The 20,071-nt window shown below is 42.9% G+C and overlaps 1 pseudogene; it reads right to left on the bottom strand.

Annotated features, from left to right (window-relative positions):
- Positions 1 to 14,028: 14,028 nt before the first annotated feature.
- Positions 14,029 to 15,097, bottom strand: LOC103546772 (ADP-sugar pyrophosphatase pseudogene; annotated as a pseudogene).
- Positions 15,098 to 20,071: the final 4,974 nt, after the last annotated feature.

The following is a 20,071-nucleotide window of genomic DNA, read 5'->3' as shown; positions in this document are numbered from 1 at the left end:
TGTTTGTGTTTTTATTTCCAGCAAATACTGTGATGTTCTATTGGTCTCTCTCCTAATGCTTTACAGGTTGAATTCCCTATTGCAACCTCACTGCAAATTGCTTAAAACTCTTGCACTATCAGAGATTGTGTCATTTCCATTCTCTAACTTAGCCTTTTCACTTACTCTGAGCACACTCTTTAGGCAATGCTTTTATGACTTTCACAACAGAGGCTCTGCAAAGCTAAGTAATCCCAGGTCATAGAGAAGGTTTTCCAGAGATTGCCAAAGATGGAATTCTTCACAGTGATCAAGAAACAAATAAATGCTTTATTGAACCTAGTGCATTCCAAATATATAGAGGCCTTTTCCCCACTGAGCCATTTTTGTGGTACAAAATTCTTCTCTGATCTATCACCTTTGTTAGAACTGTATCAATTCTCTCTCCCCCATTGTATTTCTAAAATTCTTCTATAAATTTTTAAAAGTCCCACAAAAACAAAAGCCAGAGAGTCATTTTACTACCGATAATGTTTTGTGGGTTTTTTAAACTGAGATGGCTCATACATTTAGAGCTCAAAGAAAATAGCTTCTTCTCCTACTAACTGTCCCCACCAAGGGGCTGCCATCAGAAGAACGCTGGGCATCTAAAGTCATAGTAGAGCCAGCTTTCGCTAGCCATTGATGACTGAGATGTTGACAAAGCACAGGACCCATGTGCTTGGTTAGAATTCTTTGGAATATCGAGTAGAGGTAACCAACACACGCTAGCTTAAGCTAAAAGCAACATCTTTTCATCATTCAGCAAAGATTTATTGAGCACCTACTCTGTGCCAAGCACTGGTATGGGCACTCAGAATAAAACGTGATTCAGAGAATCCCAAGGCGGAGATATAGTCAGCTTTCACAAGACGTTAGAAACAAGGAGAGAAGGGATGTGGGGAACCCAGGATATTTCTGAGGATTTCTGTCCTCTGCTTTTCTCCTTTCATCTGAATCATCCTCTCTGTTGCTATAGAGAAGTGTTCTTTATTTCCCAGCCCCCATGCTAGAAAGTAGCCCCTGCCAGTGAGTCCTAAGCATCCATTCTCTCCTCCATTCAAGAGACCAGCCAGATTATTCCTTCGGGAAAGACTTAGCCAGGGAGCAGGATCACAGTGTGAAAACAATATTGCTCCTATTACAAGGGTGGGGATGGGGGTGATGGAATCCCAGAAAAGCAAGAGGCTGGAAAGACATAATATTGTGTCCCTACAAAAGTAAATTTAAAATTTCAACAATTGAAATCAAAAATTGTTGGATGAGGGGCTGGCCCCGTGGCCGAGTGGTTAAGTTCACGTGCTCTGCTGCCTGCGGCCCAGTGTTTCGTTGGTTCGAATCCTGGACGTGGACATGGTACTGCTCATCAAACCACGCTGAGGCGGCATCCCACATGCCACAACTAGAAGGACCCGCAATGAAGAATATACAACTATGTACTGGGGGGCTTTGGGGAGAAAAAGGAAAAAATAAAATCTTTAAAAAAAAAAATTGTTGGATGAGAATATATATGTACCGCTATGCTTACATATATAAGTACTTACTATGTGCTAGGCAATATGCTAAGCTCTTTACATTTACACCTCGTTTAACCTTTGCAACAATCCTGTAAGTAGCTGTGTACTGATAAATGTTTAACAACTTGGTCTCTGGGGAAAAAAAATCCTCGTTTGTAATGATTGCCAATTTCTATGGTGTAAATACTTGGTAGATTTCAAGCTACCAATATGACATCACTAAAGGTAGAGCTGGGAAAAGATGTGCATAATAGGCTCTTGGGAGCTGGTTAAGATTTAGCTCCAGCCCACCGCTACCTATAAATGAGGTATGAATTTTATCCCCATTTTCTTCCAGAGAAGAAACAGACACAGTGTAGTTAAATGACTCTCCTGGGTTTGCCCAGAAGAATCCATATTAGACCGCAGGCTGGCTGATGCAAAAGCTGGACCAAGGATTTACAAAAAGTGGTATAGTTTGGTATATAATAGTGCCATGCTTATCTTAAATTCTACCAGTCACTCTCACTGCTTAACAAAATACAGTGTCAAAAAGTTTCAGATCATTGTGTCTGGTGCTCTTATTTGGCATAAGAGCCATTTAGAGAGGTTTAGAGTAACATATCTCAATTTGCACTTCCAAGACTCTAAACCATAATTACAATTTTACCCAATTCTTTGCACCATACACTATCGGTATCATCTCATACACTCACAGCATCCCTGAAAGGTTCTTAACATTGCCAATTTACAGGCAAGGAAATAGACTCAGAGGTTGACTTCTCTAAGACCACAAAGGAGGTAGGGGATCCAGGATTCATTTCCAGGTTGAATCGATCTCCAGGATCCACAGTGAAATGCTAGTTAAAGTTCTTTGGGGCCTTCTTTCAACCTCCGCACGGACTTTTGAAGTTCTGCAGTCAAAATTCCTTGGCCCTTTAAGCCAGCAGTCTGCTTTACAGCCCAATATTCACTGAAGCAGGCTCACAGTCCTTCCTGAGTTTCTCCTGTGTGCACTGGTCCAACTTAGCATGTCTGTTCCCAGCCTCCTGGTTCCCAAGCACAGTTTTCTCATCTCTCAAAGTCTGCACTAAGGAGAAAATGCTGGGCCAGCCCCAGTGGCCTAGTGGTTAAGTTCAGCATGTTCTGCTCCAGCAGCCTAGGTTCGGTTCTTGGGCTCAGACCTACACCACTCCTCTGTCAGAGGCCATGCTGTGGTAGCAGCTCACATACAAAAAGAGGAAGATTGGCAACAGATGTTAGCTCAGAGCCAATCTTCCTCAGCAAAAAAGAAAAAAAAGAGAGAAAATGCAAAAACAAAATGCATCCAGATTCACTGCATCATTTCCTCCCAATGAAGATAAGAAGGTTATTTAACCATAACAGAATCTTTTATCCAGCTCTTTTATCTGCAAAGAACACACCTTTAACATTGTAAGAAAGTTCTGGCATATTGTCCACATTTACTCACCTAGAACCACAAATTTCAGTCTAAGTTTAAAATCCTCCCTCCCCCTCATTTTCTATGGGGCACACTCAAAGCTAGTCTTGGTAAAATTATGTGGTGGGTCAAGACCAAGTTGAGACCATCCCCACTTTCAGTTCCAATACCTTCTCATCCATCTTTTCTTCCGCCTGCTACCCCTTCCCAAATATCACCACCCAGCACACATTTTATATTTTATTTCCCCAGAGCCTCTCTTGCTCTCAACTGATTCTCCAATCATTCATTCACTCATCCATTCAACAGTCATTAACTGGGGATGCTTTTATGCTAGCACTCGGCTCATCCTAGGGAGGCACAGAATACAAGTACCACTTCAGCAGTGGAAACGGTCATGTACAAACCAAGCTAAAGGAATATCAGCGAGAGATGCTCTAATCAACATATATGCAAAGAACAAGTGAGGTAGGTGAGAGAGTGATGGATTCTCCCGGAGGCTGGGCAGAGGATGGGGTTGAGTTCCAGTGGCTTCTGAGAAAAGATGACAGTTAGACTGGGCTTAAAGGATAAAGAGGATTCTGTTAGGCACACAAGGGAAGGAAAGGCTGATAAAACAACACAGGCAAAAGCACAATGAAATGAAAATGGGTAGCATAAAAGCAGAGTCTGCAGTGGCTGGAATTTGGGGAAAATGGAAAGAAGCAATGCATCTCATTAAGCCCCCCCAAAGTCTTGAAGTGTTCCCCTTTCAGAGGTATTTGTTTTCACAGGAGCAGAGGTAGCATTCAGTGTTAAAAAGGATGCTTGACTGGGGGTCCAGAGGTCTGAGTTCTAATTCAAAGTCTATCAGCAGCTATGTTGTTTGAGGCATGTCAATCTCTGATCCTTCAACTCCTAGATGAAGAGGCTGGAGTAAGTGCTCTAAGAAGCCCAATGATAAATACATCTCCAGTGTGGACTAACGTGTGTGTGCTATTTCAGAGGAGTGACATTGAGTTCAGAGGGCTCTCTGTGCTGCTTCCCACAGCTTGGGGTGGTCCCTATTGGGCCCCACACTTCAAAGGAAGACAGCGCTCACGAGGTCTATGGTAGACCCTAGCATGTGGATTGTGAGAAAGCTCTGCCGGGCATACAGACCCTGCTCGTGAGTGAGAAGCTCTGTTGTGTGGACTAGCTACCTAGCTGCTGTCCTCAGACCATACTCAGCCCACCTAACCTGAAGGACGACCTGCCTGACATTCTCAAGGGAAAAAATGTTTTGCCTAGGGCACATGCAGGGGTAGGCTAAGTTCATTTATGTATAATTAATGATACAATTATGAACTATAATCCCACAGGGATCATATCATGTCTAATGCTCATAAACCTAAAATGTCACTGCTTTATCAATAATAGGATGCATACAGCCCACCCAACTGATCCTAGTGCACACTATCAAAAAATATCTCACAAGCTTCCCCTCAATCATCTCTGAGGGGCTAAAGCCTTCCTTCCTTCTGCCTCCCCTCCCATGTCTGTTGAGAGGAGGCACTGAGCTCCACACAGCCTATGGCACGGCCAGGTTCATCAGCTCCATATTCAATAAGGCATCAAATCTAGTCAAAATGTGGCCCGCCCACATCTGTTAAGCCATTCAGGGACTGTATTTCATTGAATCTGAGACCGTCTATTTTAAGAGGCACCATCATTTTATATACTTTTAGGGAGGAAAAAATCTCAGTCATTTAAGCTACGATAACACGCCTTAACAAAAGAACTCAATGATGAACAAGTCAGCCACATCAAAGTCTCGATTCTTTGAAATTTCCTTCATCTCTTCCAGGGGATTTATAGGAATTTCTTCTACCTTCAGGTACACTGCCATGGCAGGTGATGAAATGTATCATTTGCATGTCAGTTGGCAAAATGTAATACAACTTCATTTGCCTATGGATATCTTCTTTCTTAGGTCCTGTAATGCGCTTGGTTGTTGAATTCCAAGAAAATATTTACTGTCTTTCCTCCAACAGTGACTAGTTTTTTCACTAATATCAAATGTATATCCTCCTGCTCTGTGTTCAGGACTTTCTGCATCCACAGTAACTTTTCATTCCAATGCTGACAGCATATTATTTCAAAAGACATTTTAAACAACAATTAAGCTCAACCTGTAAGGGATGAGCAATGCTCCCAAATTGATTCTAGGGACCACACATGAACAGCTCTGGCCGAGTTTGTGCACACATAGGCAATGACAACTCTGTCAGACCTACCATCTGGTCAACCGTGATTGTGAGAGACCACTAATTGTAAGATGCATCTTGATTTCAAAGATGTTAAAAAGTGAAATAACATGCACCTTGAGTATTCAGGTTCCTTGATCTTCCAATTAAATAATTAGCCCAATAGCAAAAGGTTAAATTTGGGGAACTCAAGTCCTTAAGCAAAAGGTCACTGTTTTACTTATTCTGAATGATAAACAAATAGACCTCAGGCCCTTGGAATGCAAGTGTTGATTGATCAGTGTTCACTTTGCTAAGGAAAGGACAAATGGAAGGAGGATTCCAGCAGAGATCACAGGTACTATCTCTCTTGACTTCTGTTTAACTTTGAGTTGCTTATCTTTGCCTTTAGGATGTGTAGACTGGGACACTCCCATAGGATGGGAGCATGTTCTCCTCCATGTCTCTAATTCTCTGGTATCCAGCCCAGTGCACAGACCACAGGAGACCAAGGAGGCATGACAACTAAATGCAGTGTAGTACCCTGAATTGGAGCCCAGAGCAGAAAAAGGACATAAGTGGAAAAACTGGTGAAATGCAAATAAAATGTGAAGATTACTCCACAGTAACATGCCAATGTTGGTTTCTTAGTTTTGGCAAATATACCATGGTAATTTAAGACGTTAACATTAAGCAACTAGATGAGAGGTATATGGGAATTCTCTTTACTATCTCTGCAATTTTCTGTAAATCTAAAATAAAAAGGTTATTTTTACAAAATGCATCTGTAGCAGTGCTACAAAGGAGAAGCACTGGTGCTTTGTGAGCATGTAGTAAGGAGACGTGATCTAGGCCAGAAGTCCGGGAGTGCTTCCTGAGAAAATGGCTGCTGACTTGAGGTCTTAAGAATGAGGAAGAGTTTTATGAAAATTACAGGTCTCAAAGTCAAACAGACTCAGACTTGGAGATTACAAGAGCATTTTGGTTCCAAAAAGGCTTTTTTCCTTTTTTAATCAAAATCTTAAGTAACGTTGGCGATGCTTCGCCTCTTTCCAGCCCAGACCCCCGCCCTCGGGGGGCAGATGGAAGCCTTCGTGGGGTGAGGAGGCTGTGCCCTATGTTCAAGAGGGCTGACTGTGTGTCTGCCTGGAGGCAAAATCAAGCCTGGCATTTCTCTTGTTCCATCAGGCTGACCTCCCCACAAGGGCAAGGATGGAAGGTTCTATGGCCCGTAATCTCTTTGGGCCCAAATGTACTAGGCCAGAGGAAGAGGTGTTCCCTCCTCCACCAAAGCAAGAGCCCAGTTGGGCCTGAACTTTTCGCTCCTCCCCTGTTCCCCAGACATAGTGATATTCAAGTGAGGCTCAGACAGAGGCCGGCCGGACAAGACTTCCACGCCAGGGATCACAGGCTGGAGCTAGCTCGCTCCAGAGGACCAGGCTCCTGGAACAGCAAAGAATGTGACCGGGGAGCTGTGGGTCAGACTGAGGCCGCTGGGCCTCGATCAGCACTGGCACTAGTACAGATGACTTAATATTCCTGTCACCTTGGCTGAGGCCCCCACCCATCCCCAGAGCACAGGCCAGGTATAGAGGATGGCTGGGAAATCATTATATAGCTGGTGACAACGGGAAGGTGGAGTTTTGCGCATGAACATGTAATATGTGCAAGTTAGACCGGTGAAAATCAACGACCACCTGTTTACCAAAGTCAGCTCGCACAAGACACTGGCCTCTGGAAGGAGCCTGGAAAATGTCTTTAGAGAGAAGGAGGAGGGTGGACAATGAATTCCATGCCCAGCCGTGGCAGCCTCAGGTGTTTACATTCTGTAGTGTCTTTCTACGTGCTGGAGCAGGCAGATGTTTAGTTTTCTTCATTGTTATTGCAGTCCTGCCTTCCACGGTAACAATAAAACAGGACACACGTCAGAGTCCAAGAGAGGTCCCTGGAAACCAAAGTCTTCTCCATCTTGCTTTTAGCAGACAAGTTCTCAATGTGATTTCTCTTGCCTAAGAGTAGAAGCGTCCACACTTTTATAAGGGCTTCTCTATTGTGATAGAAAAGGAGAACAAGATGTCACTTAATTTTTGCCTTCTTGTCTGATGCTGAGTAGTGCATTTTTTGTTGTTCGTGCCATGGAGTCGATTATGACTCTTAGTGACCCCGTGTATAGCAGAGAAGAACCCTGCCTGGTCTTTTCGCGCCATCCTCTCACCTTCCGGTGCTGTAGCAGATGATGCTCCGCTGCTACTCACAGGGTCTTCATGGCCAATTTTTTGCAAGTGGGTGGCCAGGTCCTTCCTAGTCTGTCTTAGTCTGGAAGCTCCACTGAAACCTGTCCACCATGGGTGACCCTGCTGGTATTTGAAATACCTATGGCACAGCTTTTAGCGTCACAGCAACACACAACCTTGACAGTATGGCAACTGACAGATGGGTGGTGTGGTTCCCTGACCAGGAAACAAACCCAGACCACGGCGGTGAGAGCATGGAATCTTAACCACTGTACCACTAGGGTTGGCTTGTGCGTTTTTACCAATGCAATATTTACCAGGCACTAACAGTATTTTCTTGCTGAGACAAGACCCAATAATGGTTCATAAAGTGCTATTTAGTGGATCAGCATTGTCTTAAATGAAAAATTAGCAGAGTGCATTTACTGTAGTAATGGTAAGTATTACGTGTGAAACTCATTTAGTTCTAGGTATGTTTATTCCAGGGTGACAATGTAAAATGTGTTTCTCACTGTGGGTGCTGGTAAGTCACTACTGAAAGCCATTGCCATAGAGTTTCATCTTCGTCAGGGAGGACCTGGTACAGGGCTTCCCAAAGAGAGGTTCTGGGACCAGGAGCATCAGCTGGGGACTTGTTAGAAATGCGCATTCTGAGACACACCCCCCATGACCGCTGCCAGACACCCTGAATCAAAGCTGGGTGTGGGTGGACCGTCACAGAAGCAATCCAGATTATTCTGATGCACCAGATTAGTCTGGTGCTCATGTTTGAGCACCACTGAGAAAGTGCATTTTACAGACATGGAATTCAGAGAGAGGAAGTACCTTGCCCAAGGTCACACAGCTAGTAAATGGTTGAGTCCAAATGTGAACCTGGGTGTGCTAGAGAAAACTAAAAGAATGATGAACTATGAACAGATTCTCTCAAAGCAAATAAAATCTAATGCTTCTGTGAATCCTTTCATTGGTGTCACACTCAGGCCCATGCGTCCCCATCCAGGAAATGGATTTCAGAGAAATTTCCTTTACTGACATATTCCTCCCTCCCAGGAATGTTCCTGAAAATCTGTGTGTAACATCAGTAACCTTTAGCTGTGTCATGGGTACCCACTATTTAAAAATCTTTAGCCTTCTTTTCCATCAAGTTTTTAAAGGCAAATGCTTGGGATTTTCATGTTAGATATCCTCTTCCAGGGAAGCGTTCCTTTGACTACTCCTCCTCGGGGCTTTTAAGAAAAGGAATGTGGGGCCAGATAAGGATGAGAGGTCAGAGAAGAGCAGAGAAGGAAAGAGAGACTAAGCTAGACACTGGATTTCTCTAAAGCCACTGCTCCCACAGGTCATCCTCCTTCATTCTCCTGAAAAAGATGGGGCTTTTCTCCAGAAAACTCCATCAACACTGAAAAGGTCGGGTGGGAACTGAAATACAGACTCAGCCAGGATTCCTCAGCCCTGAAGTTTCCAAGCTTGAGTCATTCACATGCCACTCTTATTGTCCTTTACTTTATCTACTTTTTGTGTATGAATAAATTTAATTTGCAACAAATCTTGTTATCATAGCACCCTAAATAGAATAGGAGTATTATTCTGAGAAGTAGAAGAAAACTTCATAAACAAATACACTGGAGACAAAATGATTTTTGTTTTCAAGTCTAACTTGGTATATGGCTTGTCAAAGACTCAGAGGCTGAGTGCTCTCTCCCCTCCCATCCACTCTCCTCCCCTCCTCTCCCGTCTCCTCTACTTTCCTTCTCTTCCCTCCCCTCCCCTTCCTCTCTTCTCTACTCCCTTCCCCTCCCCTCTCCTCTACTCTCCTCCTCACAACTCTCCTCTCCTCTGTCTTCCGACAGGATGAACAACTATTAGAGAGATATTGAAACTAGAATTGCACCAAATTAAGATTTTCTCCTTGAGTAATCAGTACTGAAAGAAAATAAAAAAGGAATCAAGAGGAAGTATATATGGGCACTCTCTGTACTTTCTGCTCAATGTCTCTTAAACCTAAAACTGCTCTAAAAAGTAAAGTCTATTAGTTTAAGTGTACACATAAAAATAAAATTGAGTTTTAAATTGGAAGAAAAAAAGGAATTAACAGTCTCCCCGCATTAGTCAAGGTTATTTGATGCTGCTTTCTCATACTACCCCAAATCATCGAAAACTACTACCAAAAGTACTTCTCAGAGTAACATTGGTCTGTGGCCCACGTTTTGTGGAACACTGCTTAGCCAAAGTCTGGTTATATGAAAAAATAAGAAGACAAAGCATAGATTGGATGGTTAGCTATTGATGGCAGAATGAAGTTGTGAACCCTTCACCTTTCTGCCAAAGCCCTTCCTGATCTGGGCCTCACGTTCATTTTTGCTCTTCTCCCATTGCCCATGCACCACAGACGTTGTCTCAAACTCTATGCTCTTCCCTTCGTCTGGAATTTCCTCCCCCCATCTCTGCCTGTCAAGTCTTATTCAAGATCACCCAGCAAACGCATCATTCCTTCAAGTCAGCTCACACAGTCATGTGAAGCCTCCCGTGGCTATCCCAGACAGAGAAAGCTTGCGTGTCTATCGTGTGTCTATGGAGCTGTGTGTGCACAACCATTCCAGCAGCCATCTTTCTGCAGGGTGTAGTGGATTTTTATGTCTGCCTAAGGTCACCAGATAAAATACATGGCACATAGTTAAATTTGAATTTCAGATAAACAAAGGATAATTTTTCAGTGTAAGTATGTTCTGTGCAATATTTAACTGGGTGTCCTGTGTTTTTTATTTGCTAAATCTGGTAACCCTACGTCTGTCTCCAGTGAGACCTAGCTTCCTAAGGACACAGGTGGTGGCTTTCCATCCTTGTGTGTGCGGTCCCAAGAACATTACCAGGCACTTAGTAGAGGCTTGGTAATTATTGGATGGATGAATGACTACATGAATGACTGCTGCCCAAACTCCCATAGGACACCCTAAGATTTCAACTGAGATCAGGAATACATTTTTATTTCTACCTAAAAATGCAGGTTTGGAAGGAGAAAGATAATGTGCTCAAATTTAATACATTCATAATCTATAAACTAGACCTGTAGGAAGGAGCAAAGGTGTCTACATTATTCTCTATCCTGTCTTTAATACATATAATAACAAGTCACACACTGCATAGCTTCTATATACTTTACAAGTCTACCATCAGCTCCCACACAGATCACATTATGAGGGTGAGAACTTGGTATACTGAATCCAAAGCCAGACAGAATAAATAGCAGCAGCAGCCAGGAACAGAGCAACTCCATGTTGGGGCCAGTTCTGTCTCTATTAATCAGGTTGGCAATTAATCACCGGGTTTCGCTTTACAGCTTTCCTGTGAGGGCAGTGTGCCGTGATGGAAGCATCACAGACTCTAAAGTCAGACAGATCCGGTTTGTAGTCATGACTCAGGCACTGCCAGGCAGAAGACCTCTCTGGGGCTCAGTCTTCTCATCTGTAAACCAGGCTGTAATGGATACCTCCAGAAGGTCGATGCAAGTATTAAATGGAATAATGTCCATGAAGTGTTTTGTACACTACCTGTCCACGGCAAAGTGTTCAAGGATGGGAATGATGATGGTGATGAGGATGACTGTTTTCCTTTCTACCATTCCAACCAGATTCTACTCTCTTTGAACATATGAACTGATACGTTTTTTGCTTTTTTTTTACTTCTTTTGTATCTTCCAACAGCCTCTAGTACAATGTGCAATAAAGAGCAATCATCCTATAGACATCCAAAGAGACTGAAGTTTTTAAAAAGTTCAGTCTTTTAGTGCCTTTCATAAAGCTGACAATATTTAACCACGGAGGGGAGGGGAGGACCAAAAATTAGCCTTTATAGGTGACTAGTGGACAGCATGCTGTCTTTCACAAGTCATTTATAGGCTAAGTTTGGGCAGATAAGAAATGGTAGAGAAACAAAGAAGTAGTCACTTCCTTCTTAAAATAGTAAAGATCAGTTTTGGCATAAAAACTTCTCTTCTTATATTTCCCACCAAGATATTCCATTGGCTGTGTGCTCTAATCCCAGGCACCCACCACTGGGAACACACCTCATGAGGTGCTGGTTGCCCTGCGCACCAGCTGCTCAAGAAAAGAATTCAGAATGATTGATAATCTACTCTCAGCAAACGAACACTCGCAATATAAAAGCCATTCTCCAGTCTTAGTCCTTATTCCTCTCTGATGCGGGGTCGGTGAGCCGAGGAGTCGAAAGAAAGATTTCTTAGACTCTCAAGATCTGGCAGTAGTGCTCTTTTATTTAGAGAATAGTGTGGAATAGCATGGGGACAGGGCCCATGGGCAGGCAGAGCTGGTGCGTGGGGACAGGACCCACCGGCGGTCAGAGCTCCTGCTGCTGCTGCATGGGGACAGGACCCATGGGCAGTCAGAGCTCCTGCTGCTGCCCCGAGTTGAGGGTTAGGGCTAATTTTATAAGGCATGGGTACGTGACTTATTTTTACTGGAGAAAAGAAAAGATGATGTAAAAAGTCATTAAATGATTTCAGTGCAGATGGGATCTGGTTATTGTGCGGTCATATAACTTTAGATACGAATCTGGCCATATAGATCGGCATGTAGGTGAGGATGCCCTGGGCTTCTCTCCCTGGGGTGGTCGTAATTCATACCATAAAAAAAGTTCACTGGGTCGTATAGTTTGGCATGTAGGCCAGGTCAACTTGGGCTTCTCTAGCTGGGGCAGCCTTAATCCACATTAGTCTCTAGCTTAATTTACCTGCAGCCGTCATTAAACTTGTATTTCCACATTAAAATACATTGACTTAAGCCTAGTAAAGTCCTCATTGGCACCTGCCTTTATAACCATGTCACCCCCTGCCCAATCCAAATCTTCCCGGAACTCTTGGACCTCTGTGGCTTTGAACAATTTGCTTTACCGGAGATGTAATTTTTTCACCTGTACAATGAGAAAGTTGGGATTGTGTGGTCTCTAAGCTCCCTTTCAGCTCCATATCCTTAGGATCCCATCCTTCTGTTTTGTCATTGCTCCTCTTTAATTGAACCAGAGTCTCCCCGAGGCTAAGTTTAAGTCTGTGAAAGACTACATTGGTCAAATTTCATTTTTCTCATCATTTTAACATTCACTTCTAGGTCAGCTCAAATACGTGCTCAAGCTGATACAGGTAAAAAGGATCCAGAGGTTGAGGTTTAGCTCTTATTAACCAGAAAGTCCACTGACAACTTCTTTTACAAGGCTTGTGGGTTGAAAGGGGCCTGACATCTAGAAAACATTCAGTAATTGTTGGTAGTGTCATTGCTGTTACTATTGTTATCACTGCAACGGGGAAAATTAATATATTGGAATTATTCCATCCTTGTCTATGCCCTTGATTGGGCCTGGGAATGAGAAAGCCAAGATATGGGAAGGGAGAGGAAGAAGAATTAGCTAAGAGTAATGGCCTGGATTGGTATGTAGGCCAAAGTGAGAGAGCAGAATTAGGTCTTCCCAACCCTTCTCTGCTGTTTCCTCATTCACTCCCCATGTTTGTAGTTTGTATGAGGAGCTTATCCATGGTGAATGATTTAAAGGATTCCAGATGCCTTAAACTACACCAATAGTTATTCATTTCCTTATGTAAATAGCATCCTCTCCCAGTGGTCTTTAAAATGCAAATATACCCAGGTGGTAACACATGAAATTCCTAACACTTTTTTTTTTAAGGTAAATGCCTTACGGCGGGAGGCAGGGTTGGGGGCATCGGGGGTGGAGAAAGAAACAACCTGAGACCTGAGAACAGCTCAGTTAGAGATCAGGTTGAGCAAGGGTGGCGGTGAAGTGGGTAGAGAAAAGGACAGTAGGAGAGGGGACAAGATTCTATTCTGGAAAAGTGGAGCAGGGGACAGAGAAGATAACACTCCACTTACTTTATGGTTTCCCTTCTGAGCTACCTGCCCCTCCCCCACCAAGACGTCAAGGGCCTGTGGATTCCTTGGGGAGCCAGATCTGCCACATGCAGATGAGAATGTCTCTGTGCCTGTGGCAGTTGTGGCTTCTGACAGCATCTGATTGCCTTGTCCTCAGGCGACCTAGAACAGCTTAGGACACTTGATGAAGTGTCTACTCTAAGGATATTATTGAGGATGTTGCAAATCACACCATGTCAGAATAATGATTCTTTTTCTTGAGAGCAGCTATTTTTTCTGTGAGCACTGAGCAGGATTCCTGTAGTGGATGCTGTAATGTCCACCAGAGCCCTTACGCCAAGGGAAGGCCCCCAGCTGATAGTGACTCCCAGTTCCCCCTTCTTCTGAGAATTGCTCTTGGCTGATGGGAACCCTTTGCCCAGGATGTTATGACCCCTCTAAAGACAGCCCATAGTCAATGACTAATGTGGGGGCACAAAAGGCCCCCTGCCTTAGGAGAGTAAAACCGTGATGGGGCTTATGCTCCAGAGCCCATTTCTTATGGATCAGCCAGAGGCTAGTCTTGACCTAAGACCTTGCTTGGCTCTGTCCCTTTCTCTCTCCTGCTTCACTCCCTCCCTTCGGGCTTTTTTGAAAGAGCACCCCTCAAAACATTATATAAACCCCAATACCTGTATTAGGCTCTGCTTCTGGGAATTTGACTCTCATACACTCTACTTTATTGAATCTGAGACACTGTCAACTGTTAGGTCATTATTTTATGTATCACCAAGAAAGAAAAGATGCTGACAATTATGTGTGACATGCTTTCAGTTGGAAGACATCCTAATTTTAGCGGAAACAAATAGGCATCTTTGAATATTCACATGGGCACTGTCCTTTGGCCTTAAAATTTCAGAGAGGGTACTTCAGATGGCTCTGTGTTTGCCTGTTTCAACACCAACGCACAGGAATAGACTCTGGCATCCACCGTCAGATGTTCTTCAGCCACTAGAGCATCAAGTCTCTTCAGCAGGTCATTCTTTGGTAAAGAAATTACTGCCACAAATTCTCCATCCTCTGGCTTCGGCTTAGGTCTTACATTTTCAGCATCATCTCCATTAATAGTTGTCACGATGTGTGTGGTACAGTTTGACAAACCTGCATATATAAATATAGCTGGAGAACATTCAGCAACGTCACCTTTAGAGGCAGTTTCTTCCTCAAGCTCCCAAAGAACAGCTGCTTCCGGGCTTTCATTATCACCTACGACACTCGTGGGGAATTCAAGGCAGTAACTCCTCATTGGTGATCAGACCTGCTTCACCAGAACAATGCATTCATAATGAAGAGTTCTTTGCAGCACTGGGATGACCGCCACACCATCAGCCAATGGTCCTTTCCTGGTTATACTTTTCACAATTTCCCAAGTTCTTGTTTCACCAGTGGGATCCATGGAAGTTGTTTTTTCACTTGATCCATTTTCCTTCTGAAATTAACTCCTCTGAAATAACAGACTGCTTGGTATTTTGAAAAGAATCCATTGGTTCTTGGTTTTCCATTTTCAAACTAGTTAGTCTTCAGTGTCCTCAGGCAAGAAGTTCATGTCCAAAGTGTGGGGTGAAGGAAGGGTACTCAGGGGAACAAAAGAAGAAAGGACAAGACTGAGGTAGCAGGTTCAGCAGATCCTGGGGCTACTGCTTTAAATCTTAGGTTGTTGTGAGAATTAAGAGTGTTAGAATCTGAAGCACATGGTTTATTCATATGAAATCCCAGGCACGCAACAGTGAATCATCATCTCCCAGTGGATATCATTGCCTCTGCCAGGCAGTAGCCACAGCGTCCCTCCATTGGACACCTCTGGAAGGACCAGACCCACTGACGTTGCACAGACTCAGCATAGCCATCAGATGACTTGTTCTTTCAGTCATTATAGTAATGAAACTATCAGGAACCAGGAGAGATTCAGGATTTTTCGATTGTGCCGCCATGGAATTACAACTCCCCACTAGAACGCCAGAGAACAAAGATTTTCCTCTGCTTCTTCACAGCTGTAACCTCAGTGCCCAGGACAGTGCTTGACACTTGGTGGGTACTCAATACGTTTAGCTGAATGAATGGGTGAATAACTCCCTAGATATTTACTAGAATTACTAACGGTGAGAATTCACACCGTGGAAAGATGTGATTCATCGTTGAGTCAAATATATATAAAAAAAAAAAGGCTTAAACTGAATCTTTAGTCCCCCTTTGTCTATGGCAGCCTTTAAAATATCCCAGTTTATTGGGGCAATTTTAATGGACATAAACTTAATAAGTTAAAGTTATATAAGTAATTAAATTCAGCTTCTATTATAATTACTTATTGATCTAAGGCTGTCCATGGAGCACCTGGCAACAAGGAAAGGAAAAACAGTAGCAGGTGTCTGGACTTAGTTGGTGCTCACTAACTAATTAGATGAGGATTTTTTTCCCATGGAAATCCTAAGGGGTTTTTATTTGTCTCAAAAATTACAAGCTGGAATCCAGGGGCTTTGGCCAACTCTGTTTATCTTTCTTGCTTCTGGACTGGAAGACATTCTATCATTAAGATGCTTTTGCATATAGCTAATCTTACTCATTGGAAGTTAATTTTGTAGTTTAAGTCAGCATTTTGATGATGCTGTATTTTACACAGTGAATAAGAGCATGCACTGGAGTCAGGCTGTCATGGTTTGAGTGGCAGCTCTGCCATCTACTAGTTGTGTGACCTTGAGCATGTTACTTAACCTTTCTGCCCTCCAGTTTCACAATCTGTAAAATGGTGATAAAATTATTTACATCACTAGATTGCAATGATGATTAAACAACTAAACAATGCCTTACACACAAGTGCTCTATGTGTTTTCTAGGTAAATTTTAAAAATGCACTTCCCAATACTTTTGTTCCCAAGAAAGTTTTTCTTAATAATTGATTATATGATAATTTAGGTGCATGATAGAAGTTATTATAAACAGGTTTATATCAGGCTTGTATTCACACATGTCTAGTAAAAACAAGAAATGTAACTCCAAAATAAAGGCTTGATTGTGTTCGAGGATGATTTGGTGGGGAGTATCGGCTTAGGTTTTTGGCAGCATGCAACAGAAATTCGCTGGCTACCTTAAGCAAAGCTGGGGAGGGGGCCGCCAGAACCAAGCCTCAGAAAGGACAGGCATCAGTCATGTCCAGGATGTGAGGAGCCGGGACCCATGGACACTTCCTTTAGGAATGATTCCAGTGATTTTTCCTCTTGTGTCACTCCCCTGGAGAGCTGAATTCTTGTGGGAGAGTTAGAGGTGAAGTCACGTGCCCACCATTGGGCCCAGTGGTAGGGAGCTGGACTAGCACCTGGATGGCTGGTCCCAATGGGATTACAGGGAATGAAGAAGAGAGAGTTATCCAAAGAAAAGTAGAGCATTCCCAAAGAAGTGGGGAGGGTTGCTTGCTGGGCAGGGCAAAGCAGCAGCTGTCTACCTCATGAAGAAAGAAGCAGGAGGAAGGGTAATGTTTTCTAAAATACCATTTATGTTTATACTTTAGGTCGTTCCACGAATTTAAATGTTTCTCTCCTCAGAGGGAACTCCCTAAGAGGCTGGCTCATCCTCAGGGCATTCATGCAAAAAGAGCAGGAATCTGGCAATAATCATAAACTTCTTTCCCTGGACTAATGAAGCAGATCTCCAGTTGTTCGGGTGCATTCATTTAAACACTAATCTTTGCCTCATGGTTTCATAATGGCAATAATTTCTAGTTCAATCAAAACACATTATGCTAAACTTTCAGAGTTCAACAAATGATAAGCTTACAAAAGTGACTCACATATTCATGAGTCCCTTTTCCAGTTGGGTTGTTTTTGGCTACAAGGACCAGAACACCCAACTCGAAATTGCTTAAGCCAAACAAAAATGTATCGGTGCGCATAACTGAATGTCAAGATGTGGACAGGCGTCAGCGGACTTAATCCGGCGGTTCCAGCTCCATTTCTCTGCAATTACTCTAGTGATTTCTGCCCTTGTTTTCTATGTTCTTCATCTCAGGCTGGAAGCAAGATGGCTGCAGAATTTTCAGGTCTCACGACTACAAAAACAATATCCGCAGGAAGATAAGATTATTTTTTATGCAGGTCTCAGGAATACGGTTACTTTCTCTAGAATCTTCTCGTGAGCTTTCCTCTTATCTCGAGGGCCCAGATTGGGTCATGTACCCAATCCTGAAACAACCCTTGTGGCCAAGGAGAAGCCATCTGCTAACAGGCTTGTATCTGGGTTCTTGAACCAGTCACTGGCAAAGAGAATTAAATTATCATGCCTGGCCCCCAGCACACAGGCTACTAGACAATAAGAAACAGGAGGAATGTATGTTAAAGGGAAATGGGGTAGGCATTTATTTTTTTCCTCCTGAATATCTGAACCTCACTACAGCACTACCCCTATGTCTGAGTAACTTAATATTTAGTGGAACACAGAGGCCACTTTCCAATAACAATGGAGACCCCAGCATCTTTCTGACCTCCCCCGCAGCTAGAGCAGAGGCATGTAACAGATGCTCCACTGACCACACATAACTCTCTGTTGGGTTCTTTTTAGAACCCATGATGCAAAGAGCCAGGAACTTCCTGGAAAATCCGTTTGAGTGGCAGGTGACTTCCAGGGACAGCAGTGGCAAGAGCAATGGTATACGCAGTGTAGGGTTGCCAGATTTAGCAAATGAAAATATAGGAGACCCAGTTAAATTCAAATTTCAGATAAAAAAACAAGTAATTTTTAGTATAAGTGTTTTAGTATAAGTATATCCCAAATATTTCATAGGACTTTATTATACTTTAAAAATTACGCACTGTTTATTTAAAATTCAAATTTAACTAGGCGTCCTGTGTTTCCTCCAACAACCCTAATCTGATGACATCCAGTTTCCAGTGGCAGCAAAGTGTTTGGTGGCAGTGGCAGACGAGTCCTCACCAGACTGGGTTTGTGCCTTGGTTTGGGTTGTGGTCCATCCTACTACCTCTTTCTCTTGCTCCTGCTCAGTTTCCAAGATGAGTTCTGCGTCATTACCAGAAATTCTGTTTGAATAAATCATACAACGTAAGCTTCAGTTGCTTGCAACTATGAACTCTGATCATATAACCCTCAACATCTACTACAAAAATTTGAACCTGCCCTTTAGCATTGATATCAGCATGAAACACAAAGTGGGAAAGTGGAACATTTTAAAAGCAGAAGTAGTGTGGTACTGCCTTCTAAAGTCTGGGCCTGAGGAGAATAGGGTTCTTTACAAGTTTCTGCTTTGTCAGTGGCTTAAGGAATTTCAGAACAATGCCTCCTGCTTCAAATCTGTGTGTAAAATGGAAACAATTCTAGAATGTTAGATAACTTAAAAAATAAGAATTATAAAATTCTAGCATCAAAAAATCCTTTCCCTTGCTAGGACTTTTTCTTTAGCCTATCCTGACTAATAAAACTAAACTCTTCTCATATATAATAATCTCACTATTATTAAGTTTAATAATATAAATACAATGAAAACCTGTAGCTTAAAAAACATCATTAAGGGGCCAGCCCCGTGGCCAAGTGGTTAAGTTCGCGCAGTCCGCTTCAGCGGCCCAGGGTTTCGCCAGTTCGGATCCTGGGCATGGACATGACACGGCTCATCAGGCCATGTTGAGGCGGCATCTCACGTGCCACAACTAGCAGGACCCACAACTAAAAGTATACAACTATCTACTAGGGGGGATTGGGGGAGAAAAAGCCAAAAAAAAAAAAAAGCACCATTAATACTTTTTGGCTGCTAAATTATACCACATTCCTATTAACCATCTTACTTTCCCAGAATAATATATCTTCATGGTTGAATTCCCTTTGGATCAAAAGCTGATGCTAATTTACCAGTTGTCATTGGGTAGCATAATGAAGCAATTTAATTATACTAGTGGTTATAAATTGGAAACACTGCCCTCCTTTTTCTTTAGATCATGAAAGAAGCATCTTGGTTCTAGATCGTGAAGTTTGCTACCCTGGGGATAGTGGGTCTCTTGGGCTACTGGCTTATTAAGTGATGGTAAAGGTTGCTTGCTGAGGTGGAACATGTTGCTTGTAAGCCAGACACAGCCTCTCCAGGCTTTTCCAGCTTTATTCCCTCATAGGCGGAATAGCTGGCATAGCTCTGGAAGCCAAATATGAAGCAAAGATTCTCTGAACAATTGACAATTTCAAACATGAACAGGCTACTAAAAAAGGGGTGGTGGATTTTTTTTTTCCACTCAGCATCCATTCCTCTTTTCTCACATACCCTGGTTTCTGCAAAGAAAAGTATTGCTCCCATATCTCGTGAAATCTAAGAGAGACAGTAAAACCAAAGCCTGCCATTCTACTAAAGAAGCTGAGGGGTCCTTGAAGTCTCCTTCTACAGGATCCTACTTCTCACTGTCCCAGCCTAGCCAAAGTGGTGGAGCATGTAACCTCAGCCTGGTCCAACATGTGGCTATATCGACTGATCCATTGCATCAGAGCCAATGGGACATGATAAAACCTGGACTGGGACTCCTGAGAAAAAAATATTTTTGCTCTTTTTCACTGGATTTGAAGTGTTAGAAATTTAGGTTTGCAACTGCCACCACAGTGAAGGAGCTGTTCTGAAAATAGGGCAAATCAGAGGTTGTAGAAACAAAAGATGAAAGAGAAACTAGGGCCTGATCACTCGACCTCCTTCATCAAGCCATGACGGAAGCCAGACCCACCCTTGGAATTGCCAATTTCCCTTTTCTAGGTCACTTTGCTTCCTGTC

The sequence above is a fragment of the Equus przewalskii genome, chromosome 26 (assembly GCF_037783145.1).
Source record: "Equus przewalskii isolate Varuska chromosome 26, EquPr2, whole genome shotgun sequence".
Classification (NCBI taxonomy): Eukaryota; Metazoa; Chordata; class Mammalia; order Perissodactyla; family Equidae; genus Equus; species Equus przewalskii.
Note: the sequence above shows the minus strand (reverse complement) of the source record. Positions and strands in the feature narration are given on the sequence as shown.